This window comes from Salmo salar, chromosome ssa05, assembly GCF_905237065.1.
Source record: "Salmo salar chromosome ssa05, Ssal_v3.1, whole genome shotgun sequence".
NCBI lineage: Eukaryota > Metazoa > Chordata > Actinopteri > Salmoniformes > Salmonidae > Salmo > Salmo salar.
In genome coordinates, this window is record NC_059446.1 from 35,437,219 (window position 1) to 35,455,717 (window position 18,499).

The window sequence follows — 18,499 nt, forward strand, 5'->3', positions numbered from 1 at the left end:
CTTGGGGGTAGAAGCTGTTTAGAAGCCTCTTGGACATAGACTTGGCGCTCCAGTACTGCTTGCCGTGCAGTAGAAGAGAGAACAGTCTATGACTAGGGTGGCTGGAGTCTTTGACAATTTTTAGGGCCTTCCTCTGACACCACCTGGTATAGAGGTCCTGGATGGCAGGAAGCTTGGCCCCAGTGATGTACTGGGTCGTACGCACTACCCTCTGTAGTGCCTTGCGATCGGAGGCCGAGCAGTTGCCATACAAGGCAGTGATGCCTTTTGAGGATCTGAGGACCCATGCCAAATATTTTCAGTCTCCTGAGGGGGGGAATAGGTTTTGTCGTGCCCTCTTAACGACTGTCTTGGTGCGCTTGGACCATGATAGTTTGTTGGTGATGTTGACACCAAGGAACTTGAAGCTCTCAACCTGCTCCACTGCAGCCCTGTCGATGAGAATGGGTGCGTGCTCAGTCCTCGTTTTCCTGTAGTCCACAATCATCTCCTTAGTCTTGATCACGTTGAGGGAGAGGTTGTTGTCCTGGCACCACACGGCCAGGTCTCTGACCTCCTCCCTATATGCTGTCTCATCGTTGTCGGTGATCAGGCCTACCAATGTTGTGTCATCGACAAACTTAATGATGTGTTGGAGTCGTGCAGGCATGAGTGAACAGGGAGTACAGGAGGGGGCAGAGCATGCACCCCTGAGGGGCCCCTGTGTTAAGGATCAGCATGGAGGATGTGTTGTTACCTACCCTTTCCACCTCGGGAGGCCCGTCAGGAAGTCCAGTTGCAGAGGGAGGTGTTTAGTCCCAGGGTCCTTAGCTTATTGATGAGCTTTGAGGGCACTATGGTGTTGAACGCTGAGCTGTAAGTCAATGAATAGCATTCTCACATAGGTGTTCCTTTTGTCCAGGTGTGAAAGAGCAGTGTGGATTGCAATAGAGATTGCATCATCTGTGGATCTGTTTGGGCGGTATCCAACTTGGAGTGGGTCTACGGTTTCTGGGATAATGGTGATGTGAGCCATGACCAGCCTTTCAAAGCACTTTATGGCTACAGATGTGAGTGCTACGGGTCAGTAGTCATTTAGGCAAGTTACCTTAGTGTTCTTGGGCACAGGAACTATGGTTGTCTGCTTGAAACATGTTGGTATTACGTAGTCAGGGACAGGTTGAAACTGTCAGTGAAGACACTTGCCAGTTGGTCAGCGCATGCTCGGAGTACACGCCCTCGTAATCCATCTGGCCCTGCGGCCTTGTGAATGTTGACCTGTTTAAAGGTCTTATTCACATCAGCTGCGGAGAGCACGATCACACTGTCATCCGGAACAGATGGCGCTCTCATGCATGTTTCAGTGTTACTTGCCTTGAAGCGAGCATAGAAGTAGTTTAGCTCGTCTGGCTTGTGTCACTGGGCAGCTCTCGGCTGTACTAACCTTTGTAGTCTAATAGTTTGCAAGCCCTGCCACATCCGACGAGCGTCAGAGCCAATGTAGTATGAGTCGATCTTAGTCCTATATTGATGCTTTGCCTATTTGATGGTTCGGAGGGCATAGCGGGATTTCTTATAAGCTTCCGGGTTAGAGTCCCGCTCCATGAAAGTGGCAGCTCTACCCTTTAGCTCAGTGAGAATGTTGCCTGTAATCCATAGCTTCTGGTTGGGGTATGTACGTACAGTCACTGTGGGGACGACGTCATCGATGCACTTATTGATGAAGCCAATGACTGATGTGGTGTACTCCTCAATGCCATAGGAAGAATCCCAGAACATATTCCAGTCTGTGCTAATAATACAGTCCTGTAGCTTAGCCTCTGCTTCATCTGACCACTTTTTTTAATTGACCAAGTCACTGGTGCTGCCTGCTTTAAATTTTTGCTTGTAAGCAGGAATCAGAAGGATAGAATTATGGTCAGATTTGCCAAATGGAGGGCGAGGGAGAGCTTTGTATGCGTCTGTGTGTTTGGGGTATAGGTGGTCTAGAGTTTTTACCCATCTGGCAGCACATTTAACATGCTGATAGAAAAACAGATTTAAGTTTCCCTGCATTAACATCCCCGGCCACTAGGAGCGCCGCCTCTGGATGAGCGTGTTCCTGTTTGCTTATGGCCTTACACAGTTGATTTAGTGCGGTCTTAGTGCCAGCATCGGTCTGTAGACAGCTACGAAAAATACAGATACACTATCTACCTAGAGAGTTTATCTCATGATAAGCTGTAGACCACACTACCTCAGGCAAGCAAAACTTTGAGACTTCCTTAGATATTGTGCACCAGCTGTTTACAAATATACATAGACCATCACCACTTGTCTTACCAGAGGCTGCCGTTCTATCATGCTGATGCAGTGTAAAACCCCCCTAGCTGTATGTTAATCTTGTTGACGTTCAACCACGACTCGGTGAAACATAAGATATTACAGTTAATGTCCAGTTGGTAGGATATATGTGCTTTTAGCTCATCCAATTTATTTTCCAGCGATTGTACGTTAGCCTGTAGTACGGATGGCAAGGGCAGATTAGCCACTCATCGGTGGATCCTCACTAGGCACCCCAATCTCTTTCCGCGATATCTTTTCTGTCTCTTTCTCCTGTGAATGACGGGGATAAGATTCTGGTCTCTGGAGTAATTCCCTCTCGTCCGACTCATTAAAGGAAAAAACTAACAAAATAGCACGGTTGGTTAAGAGCCCATGAAACGGCAGCCATCCTCTCCGACGCCATCTGGAGCTACTGATAATGGTTGCTAAGCAGCACCCATTACTAAGCTGTTACCTCATGGCAGTTCCAAAGTTTGTGAGGCATGTCCAGGGCTCTAAACTGTATCCAATTTGGTCACATATTAGGGGTGTTTTTACACTGCTGCTACTTGCTGTTTATTATCAATGCATAGTTACCTTGCCCCTACATACATGTACAAATGACCTCGACTAACCTGTACATTGACTCAGTTCCCCCTTTATATAGCCTCATTATTTTATTGTGTTCGTTTTATTTTTATTTTTCTCACTTTAGTTTATTTAGTAAATATTTTCATAAACTGCTTTGTTGGTTAAGGGCTTGTAAGTAAGCATTTCTCAATAAGGTCTACACCTGTTGTATTCGGCGCATGTGACAAATAATATTTGATGGTACAGGTATTCGATACGAGGACCTCGGTTCAGTACGTGCAGTGCACCAAAATGAATACATAAATATTACCAAATAAAAACACTAGACTTATAGGATACCTATGCAGTGTTGAAGGCCTATGCCGCGAGTAAATCTGATCTGAAAACTTTTCAGGCTATTCTGTTAAAACTACAGCAGATTGAAATGTGCCAATTAAAAATGTGCCAAACTGGCCTTTGTGAGGCGCAGCCGGAAACTAGCTCTGTACGATGGCAAGCGGTGGAGTTGATAAACCAGAATTGGAAGATCCTCAATCATTGTTTAAATCTTGGCTTCCAAGTAGATTACAACGGCGATGGACAGAGTTGTGGATAAAACGTTAACAGTATGTCACCACGCTCAAAGAGAACGGCCAATGCAGCTGCCAACATTTCAAATATGTTGACATATACGCCAACGTCACCCCAGTATATCAGAGCAAGACGGAAATGCAAAGAAACAAAATTGGCTCCCCTATGGATTCAAGTAGCCCTTGGTAGCCAGTTCTGACCAAAGAAATTACAAGAGCGATAGGTAGGCTACTTTGTTAGTATGCAGATTTTGGTTTATAGCTGTGGATATGCACCCGTTCTCGGTGGTTGAGAATGGGGGTTCCAGCACCTTGTGAAAGTGCTCGGGCCACTATACGAACTTCCCTCTTGCACCAATTTCAGAAAACAGGAAGTACCCACTCTATATAAACAATCCAAAGCTTTCAATTAATTGGCTAATGCACCCTGTGTTGTGCTTACATAAAAAGGCCCAGTGAAGTCTAAAACGTGATTTTATTTTTTTATATTTCCACACTACACGGGTTGAGTAATACTGTGCAATTGTGAAAATGCTGCTAATGCCCTTTTAGTGTAAGACCTGTTTGAAAAGGCCTCCTGAAATGTTATCCTGTTTTGGTGGAATGGAGTTTTGTCCTGCCTGGGGCAATCACCAGGCGGAAATTAGTTAGACCAATAAGAGTTCCAAACCTCTGCCAATAAAAGCTAGTTTACAGTTGTCCCCTCCCCACTTCCAGTAAGGTACTTAATACCCAGAAAATATTTGATATTGAGAAGAAAAAAAACAGCTGCATTGGACCTTTAACAGTGACAACCCATCACATTACTATTATGAGAGTCACAAGTGTGCATCTGGCACTGAAGGAGGCTGTGTCATGGTGCGTTGGTAAGCAAGTAGAAAGTGGGAATTTACCACATGCAACTGAAAAATCCACTTGAACGGTCCTCAAACTAGTAATTACTAGTGGGAAACTCGTCTATCATCCTGAGCACCCACTTCTCCCACATGGTGACCTCTGACATCACCTACTAAGAAAAGGGCCTCTAGAACAGCATTTTTGGCAGTTAGACTTGTATAAATGTTTTATTGCATGTATCTACTAATGTGGTTTTTGAACTGAATAATTTGTTTACAAGCATATAGCTGTACTTTAAGTTTATGGTTAAGACAGCTTGTTGGCCATTTGCCAATTGTCATTTCGCAACGAGTTCAAATCAAATGACTATCCAACTGGTATTTACGACTTAACTGGTCAATTCCAACGTTTACAAAACGCAACAGAGTGGAAACTTGAGGCCCAACATAACAATCCCGTCACACAGATAATGCAAGGAACATGGTGAATGCGGAACATAGTGAATGACATTACATTTTCGCACCAAACAGTGGGTTTAGTGAACAGTTACACCCCTATCGCATATGCAACAAAATATTTTGCTGTGCGACCAGAAGTTTTATTTTGGGAGCACTGTGCGACTAGCAAAAAAATCTTCCAGATAATAATTGTAATAAGGCTTCGATGTAACGTTGTTTCCGGGTGCCCTAGAGAAAAAGTCATGGCTTCTAGTCCAACTTGGTTACAAGATCTGACCCATATTACAGGCGCAACATTTTTATCTTCCTATAGCGGATCGCATTTTACATTCATAAACCATGTCGTGGGCCTTCTAAAACTACTCACGGGTCGTTAATCATGTTTGCACTTTGTTAAGTCATGTTACGTCATTGGCTAGCTAGCTAACAACCTGGTAACTTTACCAGTATATCTAAACATTAGGGGGCACAGAAAGAAAGGAAAAAGGGATTTATTCTTCAGGAGATAAATGATCATAGATAGCAATGAATGACAGATCTCTTGCCTGTCATCACAAACCTGTCATTTTTAAAGAGAGTGTACAATTTTCAATGTAATGCATCTCAATGGGAATATAGTGCTTTTACACAATGTAGAAACCCAATATTCCACAAATGATTTTCAAAAGTAGATAGAAACCATATACAGTGGGGAGAACAAGTATTTGATAACCTGCAAAATCGGCAGTGTTTCCTACTTACAAAGCATGTAGAGGTCTGTCATTTTTATCATAGGTACACTTCAACTGTGAGAGACAGAATCTAAAACAAAAATCCAGAAAATCACATTGTATGATTTTTAAGTAATTAATGTGCATTTGCAGCCTACAAAGCTGGAAGCTACTGCTAACTTTCCTGACAGCTAAAGCTAACATCAATTCACTACCCTACTACATAACGCAAAAGATGCTGATTTCAAAGCTGATTGCACCAAAAACATTATTCACTTATTTGGCCTCGCTCACATCTCTCCCAAATGTTACCTATTGTCTCAAACTTTTTTATTATCATTTTTTGCCTCGTAAACTGGCCCCCTAATGACATTGTTTAAAAGAGACCGCACATTTTTTTATAAAACAAGCTATTCTACGCTATTGTTGTTGATCAGTACAATAAAATAAGTCCCAAATAGAAGGGAAACTCTGTAGCCCCATGAAAATCAGCCAAAACAAGTTCAATAACTCAATGCATGCACACTACTATGGAATATGCATTCACCTTAGGGCTGGGCGATAAGGCCTACAAATCATATCGATTCCTTCAAATTTATGGCCGATTTACAATACATCTAATAATACATTTTGTATATGTTCTAAATAAAGCTTTGTTGCACAATTAAAGGGTAAATTATACCTAGGCTAAATACAAGCCTTCCACAACCATAAGACCCACTAATACTTTCATCAAAATAGTTTAACCTGCTTTTTCTGCAATAACCACTGATCTGGCTTTCAAGTTAGTCTATGGAAAGTTATAATAATTTTTTGTTGTTGAGAGATATAGATATATATAAATAAATAAGAACCATGTACATCCACTAATAATGACCAACTTCTTGTAGCAGGCATTATAGAAAATGAACACAGGTCTCAAACAATAATCATATGCACAAGCCCACGTGCTAGTGAGTAGCCAGCTAATCTTTATACTTCAAGTCTAGCCAACTCGGATCTATTTGCTTGCTACCAAGGTAGAACTGTTATGAATAGACCCTCCTGTCGGTCACCAACTGTTTGAACAACATATCCTGTTCACTTTGTTAATATATTGAAGTCAAGTGGCCTTCCAGGATAAGATGCTTATTTCTCAGAATGAAAAGAAGTTGCCTATTCCTGATATGAGTCTTCATGATCATTGCACATTCATAAAAACGGACTATACCGCTAGCACATAACAATCTGTGGCTAAAATGTTGCTAGCAGTACTTGGTATCACGATGCCGCGCACGACAGAAACTTCCCACACCTTCATTGATACTCTCGTTTTAATAGGGTCTGTTCTACATTTTGGGAGTTGAGACAAAGAGTATCGTTAGAAACGGTGACGTGCTCGTCTACCACAGTACAATAACATCTCTAAGCGTTTCAGTGTCAATATAACCGATTCTGTTGGACCAAACCTCAAATGTAAATAGTTTAAACTGCTTATTGTCAGAGAGGAAGAAGTTACCTTTCACCTTTGTTGCGAGTGGCAGGGGGAGGGGCTTGGTGTCTGTGTGCGAGTGGGAAGGTACACAGTACAGAAGGAACAAAGGAGACGAGATCAAAAAGAGAACACTCATAAAAACCTTGATTCTTGTGATACAGGCATTTGGAACGTCGCTCTAAAACAAATTAGAATTAATAAAATTCAATTGATATAATCGCCCAGCCCTACCTGGAATCACTAGTTATGAAATTAAAACAAAATACATTTTTGGGTGGATTATTCTTGTTCGGTTTACTGGTTAAATGGTCGCTGAGATTATATTTGGTTATCAATGCAAAATAACCTAATTTGATGAACAGCCTATAGATCAGATCAAAGAACCAAGTGACAACACTGCCCGATAGCTGCGGAAGGTATGATATGGCGCGTCTCAATTTTCAGGTAGTACAAAAGTAAGTCGAATGTTGGAGCATATTCATATTCTTCTGCACATCCTATCATTCCAGTGTTTAATTGCTATATTGTAATTCCTTCGCCACCATGGCCTATTTATTGCCTTACCTCTCTTATCCTACCTCATTTGCACATGCTGTATATAGATTTGTCTACTGTATTATTGATTGCATGTTTGTTTATTCCATGTGTAACTCTGTGTTGTTGTATGTATCGAACTGCTTTGCTTTATTCTTGGCCAGGTCGCAGTTGCAAATGAGAACTTGTTCTCAACTAGCCAACCTGGTTAAATAAAGGTGAAATAAATAAAAAACAAAACAAATATTACAAGGAGACGGACCTTTTGTGACGGAAAACGACATTGCAACACCACGCTAGGTTCCGAATGCATCTCTGTAGAGCTTGCAGTAAGTTTAAATTGAGGCGAGTGCTCATGATGATAAATCTTTTGTCAGGTTTGCGCATCTATTAGCACTGATCAAAACATTTTGCAAGCATGATAGCCATGTAGCCTAGTATAAAAAAAAATAAAAAAGGGGGATTATTTTGCTCTTGGTCAAGCCTATATCTTGACCAATTGTCTGATTTTGTTTCACTGAATCTCCGTCTGTAGGCCAGAGTATGTGAGCGGAGCTGGCGCGAGGAGCGTGCCCAATTTGACTGGAGTGTGGAGCGAGATTCTCAAAGGCGGGAGTGTCACTCCAATAGCACTCACTTCAGGAGCTCAGGGCATGCGCAGCCCAGCATGCATTTGTAGTCTACTTGTGTGCTGGCATTGCCCCTTGCTTTAGCTACCGTCATGGAGTTAGCTAAATATTTTCATAAAGAAACTGATAAAACACACAGGTGCTAAATCAAGATGTCTTACAAAGATGAGGACAAAGAGCAAGAGGGAGAGCAGTGATGTAGAGTCCACAACTAAATAGGTATTGTGGAATATGAAAAGATACGTATCCCAAAAGCATGGTGTACTTACTACGTGCACATGCTAAAAGAAAGGACCGAGGTGGGTAGGTAAGTGTGTCATCGTAGCAAAGTATTTATAACCAACAAATATTTTATTTTTACTTTAAAAAATGTCATTCATTGTTGTTCTATTATCTATACAATAGGCCATAATTGATTTTGGCCCAATAGCCTGAAGCCACAGTTTGGCCAAACTCGAGGCACAAAGTCATTTTTCCATTTAATTTGTATTTAATTCTAGGTCACAGTCTATAGGTGCAATTTATAGAATATAATGATTTAATAAAACAAAATGTTGTTGAAATGCTGACTGCTTTATGTCTCTACCAGCCTACTGTGTCGCACTCGCAAATTCTTCACAATGCATTTCTTTGTAGGCTATAGCCTTGAAATAATATAGCCTAAATCATTTATTTTTCATTCCTTCTTAGGCTGTCTGGCTCCTGACCTATTTAGTGTGTTTATATTATGTTTAATATGACATGTAGCCTATTTGAAATGTGCGCTACTTACATTCACCTTTTCATGTTTATTCAAATAAATACTTTTCATTCAAATCCATATGGTTTGGTTTCAATACTTAAAAATCAACTGGTAGGTCCAGGAAGTCACAAAAATAGATGGGTGTTGGTTAAATTGTGATTTTAATGAATGGACCGAATTTGGAGTTTGATTTTTTTTCTTCTTCCTGTGAGCACTGAGGGTTTCTTTGCGAAGCGGTTGGGAAGAACATGAAGTGCTGGAGCGGGTGCACTGCTCAATAGAGCGGGATTTCCAACTCTGCTCACATGTTCTCGGCTGTAGGCAAATTTGGTTATTTTACCTCTGGCTGGGCAAACAAGTGGAGGTGGTAGCTCATCTAGTTGTTTGCTAAATCTATCAGACACATTCAGCATGTTATAAAGTAGCATAAATCAAGTGTATTATTCTGCTATTGACTCAAGCATAGGTAACTCGAAAAACCCGCGGAGGTCGTGTAATATGAACACGAAACTCATTTCCTGTGGGTATCATGATGAGGATAGTCCCAAATGAACATCCTACGCCTGCTCCCTACTAGGCGTAGAATCTACACCCAGGTGTAGCTCATAGAAGGGCTTACTCCCAGGTGGAGAAACAGGTATAATTTTTCAAGTCCGCCGTACAGCGAATTTTACGTTGGCTGTAACGACCCAATTACGACGAACTGGTGCAACTAGTGGAGGGGGTCAATTTGCCAACAGTCGTCCCATTGTTAAGGGCTGGTTAAGTACTGCCAGCTCTTCAACAAATACTGATTTGTGAGTGTCCTTCATTGTCTAACAGTAAAAGCACAATACCACAAAAGTCACTATTGACATGCCTTGAGGCATTTTACATACATTATGGAAAATGCATTTTGGAAAATGTGATTTTAAGATATTGCTAGCTGTTCCTGTTCAACCGACTCTGGGGAAGTAGATAAAATGCTTCATTGCCAAAACCTCGAACTATCCCTTTAATATGGAGGGAAATTACAGTCATTGGAGCTAGGGCTGTGGCCGTCATGAAATTTAAATCAGCCGGTGATTGACAAGCAAATAACTGCCGGTCTCATGGTAATTGACTGTTAATTAACATCCACACAGCCTACAAACCACTGATGCAGACCTTTGGAACATCTACATTTTAAAAAGTCTAACGGAACTATGTATTATAGCTTACACCTTCACAATAAATCAATTATATAATTTAGTCAGGTTTAAAGAAAAATTATATGAAGAAAATGTAGTCTATTTGATAAGAACAGAATAGCATACTCAGAGTTCCTTATGTTAGGTCCTGATCTGGCTATGCCATATGGCTATGGGCTACACTAGCTCATTTAGGAAACAAAATTTGCTTAGAATTCCATGGCACTGTATTACTTTATTGTATGAAGAATACAATTGAACAAAGCTGAATAAAATAAAAATAAATTTCTCCAAATGATTTGAGGGTGTGCACGTGAATATTCTGCGTTGAGCAGGTAACAAAAACAAATAGGTACTCCTATATGCTTAGAGTTCTTAATGTAACTTTAGTTGTTCTACAAGAGTTGGGCTATACATTTAGATTTTTAGTACATTTTAAGGATGCATGATGCAACAAATGAGGATTTTTTTTAAAGTTATTTGAATGGCATTTGTTTTGCGCAGGCTGTACACACGTCAGTCTCTCATTCACAATTATTTAATTTTTTACCCATTTCTCTCCCCAATTGGTAGTTAAGAGTCTTGTCCCATCGCTGCAACTCCCGTACGGACTCGGGAGAGGCGAAGGTAGAGAGCCGTGCGTCCTCCAAAACACAACCCTGCAATGCTTCTTGACACAATGCTCGCTTAACCTGGAAGCCAGCCGCACCAATGTGTCGGAGGAAACACCGTACACCTGGCGACAGTGTCAGTGTGCATTGTGCCCGGACCACTACAGGAGCCGCAAGAGCGCGATGGGACAAGGACAAGCCGGCCAGCCAAACCCTCCCCTAACCGGACAATGCTGTGCCAATTGTGCACCGCCTCACGGGTCACTGCGATGCAGTGCCTTAGACCACTGCTCCACTCGAGAGGCCCCTCTCTCATTCACAATTTGACAAGCACTTGATAATGCCTCGAATTTCCCAGCAGCATCCCCTTTGTGTGGATGTAATGACACTTTAAAAAAAAATCCATGCCTTTTGCGGCCATTGGCCGTTGTGCCTTTGGGCTAAATATAATAATTCCCTTCTCCCCGAGTGCTGCGTGCTCTGAAGCACCTCTCACTCACATGGCTCTCCATCATGTGATCGAGTCTTTCTCACAGGCTACAAGTGAAGACAGACAGACATCGCAGACGCAACTGCACGTGTCCTTATCCAAATGCACGTGTCCACATTTACATTTCATCAGCCAACAAGAGGAGTTGGCCTAACAGCAAAAGCACTAGCCTATGTCAATCTACTATCCCCCGTAGTACAAAAGTCAACCTATTCTATTCTGTGCGAGAAATAAATATTCCAAACATAGTCTGGGACAGTTGTGGGATGCAATAGATCCCAAATTAATACAACCACTAGCATCAAAAACCCTTTATTTTTTACGCAATGAGGATGACGCAACAGATCAGAACGTTTAGCTTAAAATGTTGATAGCCTAATAGTTTATTTCTTCACATTATAAGCACAGCAATGCACAGACAGCAGTAGGCTTAGCAGGAAAACAACATTATCAAAAGTGACTGCAAACGCGATTATGCATGTAGGCTTCCCTGTGGCTCAGTTGGTAGAGCACGGTGTTTGCAACGCCAGCATGGTGTGTGCAACGCCAGGGTTGTGGGTTCGATTCCCACGGGGGACCAGTACAAAAAAAAAATGCATCTAATGAAAAGTATGCACTCACTACTGTAAGTCGCTCTAGACAAGAGCATCTGCTAAATGACTAAAATGTAAATGTAATGCTTTTATAATAAAAGGTGCATTTTAATGGTGAACATTTTCTTCCCCAAACTTGAAACTCACTCGCTGCTTATCTAGGCCAGTTAGGCTCTACACCCCTTGTAAAGCGGATTAATGTGCTTAATTTTAAGAAGTAATTTGGTCACTTTTTAGTTGTGATACAAACCCTATCAAAAAACACATAGGCCTATGGGCTAGGCTACATGAGGTGTGCGACTAGGATTCCAAAAAGTTGCAAAAAATGACATTGACGCCCAGCGTAAGGCAAGAAACATTCACAAGCTAATATGGTCACCCATCAGACTAATCTTGATTTAAGCTCGTCTTTACATATATTATTTTGATTTAGAATGGACCACTACCATGCAGCTGTCTCCAAACAGGGGCAGGGCACAAAGACATCTACACACTTAAATAGCAAATGGAGGATGCTTTTCCCATGGTTCATTTTCATGCCAGCCAGGTAAGCTATAGCAGATAGAAAGCATGCAGAAAATATATATTTTAAAATAAGTGTTGTAGTTGAGTCCCGATTTTCATGACTCAACCATTGGCAACTCAACTTCTCCTGACTTGGATTTGCACGTTGACTGGATAGGCTCTTATGAGAAGCAAAACATTAGCTGCACTGTGCACATAGCAGTGAGGGTTCTGTTCTCAGAAGTGGAAGGACGTGCCACAGCCTACATCAACTGGTGAGCTGTAACCACAACCATTTAGTTTTGACTGGTTAAGAAACACTGCTTTACGAAATTTCAAAACAACACCAGTATTGCGTTTAATAGTAAAACAGTCTAGCTATGTCTCTCTCCCCTTGAGTAGAGGGTTGGTTGTTTGGCAACAAAACCAACGCGTGCGCAACTATGGGGCAAAACAGACAGGGTTGGCTTAACTTGTTGACATGTAAACTATATTGCTTGTCCAATGTTTATTGAAAACATAAATAAAGTTGCACAATGAGCACGTCTCAAATACATCAGTTGATGGTTAGCTAGCTAGCGAATATTTGCATAGACATGACAATCAAAACAAGACATGGTATCAAGAACAAGAAAAAACGACCTGAAACGAGTCACTTAGCATTCCCCCGTTTCTTGTCATTGTTGCTAGCTATCCAGAATCACAACACAGGGCATTCTTCCCTATTGAAGAGTGCGCATAGTTTGACGTTCTCAGCTAACCTGTCTATAAAATAAAGTAGGCTGGTACTTGGACTTGTGCCAAAGAGACTCGACTACAGCACTGAAAAAAAGCGAACATTGTTATAGGCTAATATTTGAGCCAAACAAAACAGCACTAGCCATGGAAAAATTCACAGAATTTCAGGAAATTCTTAACAGAAATTATCTTAGCTCCACGGATTAATATTTTCTTTACGCCGCCAATATACATTTCTAGTAGGTAGTAGAGCGTTAGTTTAAACTTCCTCCTCCAATGAATTCTGAAGGTTAAAATAATGTCTACCAAATCGATTCATTTTTAAACGTTGAGAAGACGTTACTTCTTTTTGCTAACATACTGTATGGTCCCTGGACTGGGCAAGAAAAGTAAAAAAATAAAACCTGACCTACCTTTTCAGCTAATGAACAAAGATGCCTTTCGTGTCTGCAAATCAATAAGATCATTGACAGCAGTAACTTAAATAAGTCCCGACGCTCTACTTTGGACATTACAAACTCTTGCGCTATAATTCAACATTTGTACCTAGCTGACTAATAAGTCTACCTACAGTAACACGTTTAGCTTCCCTCTTGACACACAGCCAACAAGCTGGACGGCGTCTGTCAATTCATTTGGCTAACTAATCATGTAGTTAAATTAATGAACTACCCAACTAAGTTAGGTAGCTACCTTTGGTGGAAGCTGGCAAGCCAAGGGCACATAGCTAGCTACAGTAGCGGCATAGAATCTAATGTTACATTAGTTGGTATCTAGCTAGCTAATTCCACATTGATCCTAGCATCAGCCTTAGCTAAGAATAGCATTTACCAAAGGGCGAAAACAGGAGCTAATCCACGTAGCAGGCTTAGCTAATCAATTAAGTTTACCACGCAATTTGGATGGGCAACAGAAAACCATATCTAACTATAATGGCAAGTTACTGTCGTTAACCGACTCAGGAAGGTTACAAGACGATAGCAAAAGACACGAACCGACAACGTGTGTGCCTGGTTCCAATGAAATTCCAGTGTATTATTTACACGAGAGAAAAGTTATTCCTGTTCAGTTCCTCACCTCTTTTCGGTACAATTCTGTGTTACTTCACAGCCCGTGGTATATTAATGCCCATCCCCCTCCACATTTGGGAGATGCTGAGAAAGTTCCTGGTTTTCCACCTTTTCCTTTCTTCCCCTACTACGTTATTAGCAGGCTAGCTATTTCCTTGCGCACGCTCTGTATTTATGTTCGCGTCCCTCTGCCGGCCCTCACTCCGGTTTGCTTTGTTTCCTTGTTCCTTCTCGAGTCCAGTGACCGCAAAGACGGATACACTGCACACAGGGGGCTTGGACTTGAAATAGGGGAAAGGACAACACAGCCATTCGGTTGCCCGACTTGCAATTGGCTCTACACTTCAGCCTGGATGTACAGCGAATGTAAGCGGAATCTGAATCCCGCCACAAGCAGCCAATCACACAACACTCTGTACTGTCCTCATTTGCAAACCAGACTCTCTTCAAGATAACAAAACCAAACCAGGTAAGGGCTGCATGTTGTCAAGCCTATAGCACTGCAGTAGTTTAAACATATTTGGACACGTTTCATTTACATGTCACGTGGTTCTGAAACATTGGTTTTACTATATTGTACACTGAGCAAAAATATAAACGCAACATGTAAAGTGTTGGTCCCATGTTTCATGAGCTGAAACAAAAAATCCCAGAAATGTTCCATACACACAAATCTTATTTCTCTCTAATTTTGTGTACACATTTGTTTACGTCCCTGTTAGTGAGCATTTCTCTTTTGCCAAGATAATCCATCCACCTGATAGGTGTGGCATATCAAGAAGTGGATTAAACAGCATGATCATTACACAGGTGCACCTTGTGCTGGGGAAAATAAAAGGCCACTCTAAAATGTGCATTTTTGTCACACAACACAATGCCAAAGATGTCTCAAGTTTTGAGGCAGTGTGCAATTGGCATGCTTACTGCAGGAATGTCCGTACCTCTCTGATTCAGAGGGATTGGGTTAAATGCGGAAGACACTTTTCAGTTGAATGCATTCAGTTGTACAACTGGCTAGGCATCCCCCTTTCTGTTTTTATTTTTTCACCAGAGTTGTTGCCAGAGAATTGAATGTTAATTTCTCTACCATAAACCGCCTCCAAAGTAATTTTAGATTATTTGGCAGTACGTCCAACAGGCCTCACAACCGCAGACCACGTGTATGGCGTCCTGTGGGCGAGCGGTTTGCTGATGTCGACGTTGTGGACACTGTCCCATGGTGACGGTGGGATTATGGTATAGGCAGGCAGAAGCTACGGACAACAAACACAATTGCATTTTATCGATGGCAATTTCAATGCACAGCAATTCCGTGACAAAACCATGAGGCCCATTGTCGTGCCATTCATCCGCCGCCATCGCCTCATGTTTCCGTGTGATAATGCATGGCCCCATGTCACAAGGATCTGTACACAATTCCTGGAAGCTGAAAATGTCCCAGTTCTTCCATGGCCCATTGAGCATGTCTGGAATGCTCTGGATTGATGTGTACGACAACATGTTCCAGTTCCCGCCAACATCCAGAAACTTCGCACAGACATTGAAGAGAAGTTGGACAGCATTCCACAGGCTCCAATCAACAGCCTGATCAACTATGTGAAGGAGATGTGTCACGCTGCATGAAGAAAATAGTGGTCACACCAGATACTAACTGCTTCTCTGATCCACACCCCTACCTGTGACCAACAGATGCATACTGTATCTGTATTCCCAGTCGTGAAATCCTTAGATTAGGGCATCATTAATTTATTTCAATTGACTGATTTCCTTACATGAACTGTAACTCAGTAAAATGTTTGAAATTGTAGCATGTTGCATTTATATTTTTGTTGAGTATATATTTATATTAGTAGGTCTACAGAAATACAAATACTGTAAGAGCTGGTTTGCTTAACTAGACCACCTGTATGCCCCTCATGTAACTCAGTCTTCAGTAAGACCAAGATGATTATTCAGCACATCTGTTCCACAACATAAAGATCAAGATAACTTTGGAAGTAGTAGCAAGAATGAGCTGTTTGTGCAGTTGCTCAGCAGCCCCCTACCTCACATAAACTGACTTGAGGTTGCTTTGGATGACAGCGACTAAAATGTAAAGTATGTGGGTTACACCCTGACTAGACCAGACACGTTGTGTGTGCGAGTGATGAAAAATAAATGTACACATATACTTAACAAAAATATAAACGCAACATGTAACTTGTTGGTCCCATGTTTCATGAGCTGAAATAAAAGATCCCAGAAATTTTCCATATTCACAAAAAGCTTATTTCTGTGAAACTTTGCACAAATTTCTTTACATCCCTGTTCATGAGCATTTATGCTTTGCCAAAATAATCCATCCACCTGACAGGTGTGGCATATGAAAAAGCTGATAAAACAAAATGATTAATACACAGTTGCACCTTGTGCTTGGGACAATAAAAGGCCACTCTAATATGTGCAGTTTTGTCGCACAACACAATGCCACAGATGTCTCAAGTTTTGAAGGAGCGTGCAATTGGCATGCTGACAGCAGGAATGTCCACCAGAGTTGTTGCCAGAATGTTCATTTCTCTACCACAAGCCACCTCCAACAATGTTGTAGCAAATTTGGCAGTACGTCCAACCGACCAGACAACCGCAGACCATGTGTAACCACGCCAGTCCAGGACCTCCACATCCGGCTTCTTCAACTGCGGAATTGTCTGAGACCAGCCACCCTGACAGTTGATGAAAGTGTGTTTGCACAACCGAAGAATTTCTGCACAAACTGTCAAACTGTCTCAGGGAAACCCATCTGCATCCTCACCAGGGTCTTTACCTGACTGCAGTTAGGCGTCGTAACTCACTTCAGTGGGAAAATGCTCACCTTCGATGGCCACTGGCACGCTGGAGAAGTGTGCTTTTCATGGATGAATCTCAGTTTCAACCGTATTGGGCAGATTTCAGACGATGTGTATGGCGTCGTGTGGGCGAGCGCTTTGCTGATGTCAACGTTGTGAACAGAGTGCCCCGTGGTATTGGGGTTATGGTATGGGCAGGCATAAGCTGCGGACAACAAACACAATTGCATTTTATCGATGGCAATTTGAATGCAAAGAGATACCGTTATGAGATCCTGAGGCCCATTGTCGTGCCATTCATCCACCCCCATCACCTCATGTTTTAGCATGATAATGCATGGCCCCATGTCGCAAGGATCTATACACAATTCCTAGAAGCTGAAAATGGCCCAGTTCTTCCATGGCCTGCATACTCCCCAAACATGCCACCATGTTTGGGATGCTCTGGATCGACGTGTGCAACAGAGTGTTCCATTTCCCACCAATATCCAGAAACTTCGCACAGCCATTAAAGAGTGGGACAACATTCTACAGGCCACAATCAACAGCCTGATCAACTTTTCTTTTCTTTTTTTGGTGTTTTACCTCTTATTTTTACCCAATTTCGATCTTGTCTCAACGCTGCAACTCCCCAACGGGCTCGGGAGGCGAAGGTCGAGTCATGCGTCCTCCGAAACATGACCTGCCAAACCACGCTTCTTAACACCCGCCCGCTTACCCCGGAAGCCAGCCGCACCAATGTGTCGGAGGAAACACCGTTCAACTGACGACCGAGGTCAGGCTGCAGGCACCTGGTCTGCCACAAGGAGTCGTTAGAGCGCGATGAGCCAAGTAAAGCCCCCCCCCGGTCAAACCCTCCCCTAACCCGGACAGCGCTGGGCCAATTGTGCGCCGCCCTATGGGACTCCCGAACACAGTCGGTTGTGACACAGCCTGGGACACAACTGCGCGACTTGGGAGGCCCGCTGATCAACTCTATGCGAAGGAGATGTGTCGCGCTGCATGAGGCAAATAGTGGTCACAGCAGATACTGACTGGTTTTCTGATCTATGCCCCTACCCTACCTATTTTTTAAGGTATCTGTGAACAACATATGCATATCTGTATCCTCCAGTCATGTGAAATCCATAGATTAGGGCCTAATGAATTTATTCCAATTGACTGATTTCCTTATATGAACTGTATCTTAGAAATTGTTGCATGTTTACATTTTTGTTCAGTGTACATGTTATTCAATAATTTCCTCCAAACTGCTTGAGCGTCTGCATAGCCAGATGCTAAAATAGAACTTGCTCGACACGCTGCAAGTCCCTCCTCTCCCATCTACTCATTGGTTTTCACGAGCATACTAACCCACGTGAGTAATTGAAAGATGAAGCGAGGAGAGATTAATCAAAGATAACTAACTAGGTTTCCCATTTTATCTGTGAATGAATCGTCAAAGTAGAGAAACATGATTTTGTATGACTACCGGTCAAAATTCAACAAAGATCCAGCAACAACAAAAAAAAGACTATATGCATTTCAGGTGAAATAACAACCCAATACCAGGCCAAATTAACTAGCAACACAAGCTAGCTAAATGTCCATGAATGTTTCATGTGTGTTTTGACCTGTCCACAGACAAAATCAACATGTGCACGATGGTGCGTGTGACTGGTTTGGCCAAGGT

The 18,499-nt window shown here is 42.1% G+C and overlaps 1 protein-coding gene across 12 annotated transcripts in view; it reads right to left on the minus strand.

Annotated features, from left to right (window-relative positions):
• Positions 1-18,499, minus strand: part of LOC106604729 (disks large homolog 3) — a 142,736-nt gene that overhangs the window by 23,571 nt on the left and 100,666 nt on the right. The window contains exon 1 of one of the 12 annotated variants that reach the window (XM_014199689.2): positions 14,010-14,394. The exons of 9 other annotated variants lie outside the window; for them this stretch is intronic. The gene's annotated coding sequence lies outside the window, so the exon portion shown is untranslated. Of the gene's footprint in view, positions 1-12,836; positions 12,958-13,345; positions 13,555-14,009; positions 14,395-18,499 lie in introns of those variants that run through there. 2 more of the 12 variants (XM_014199692.2, XM_014199691.2) reach the window with 2 other exon arrangements.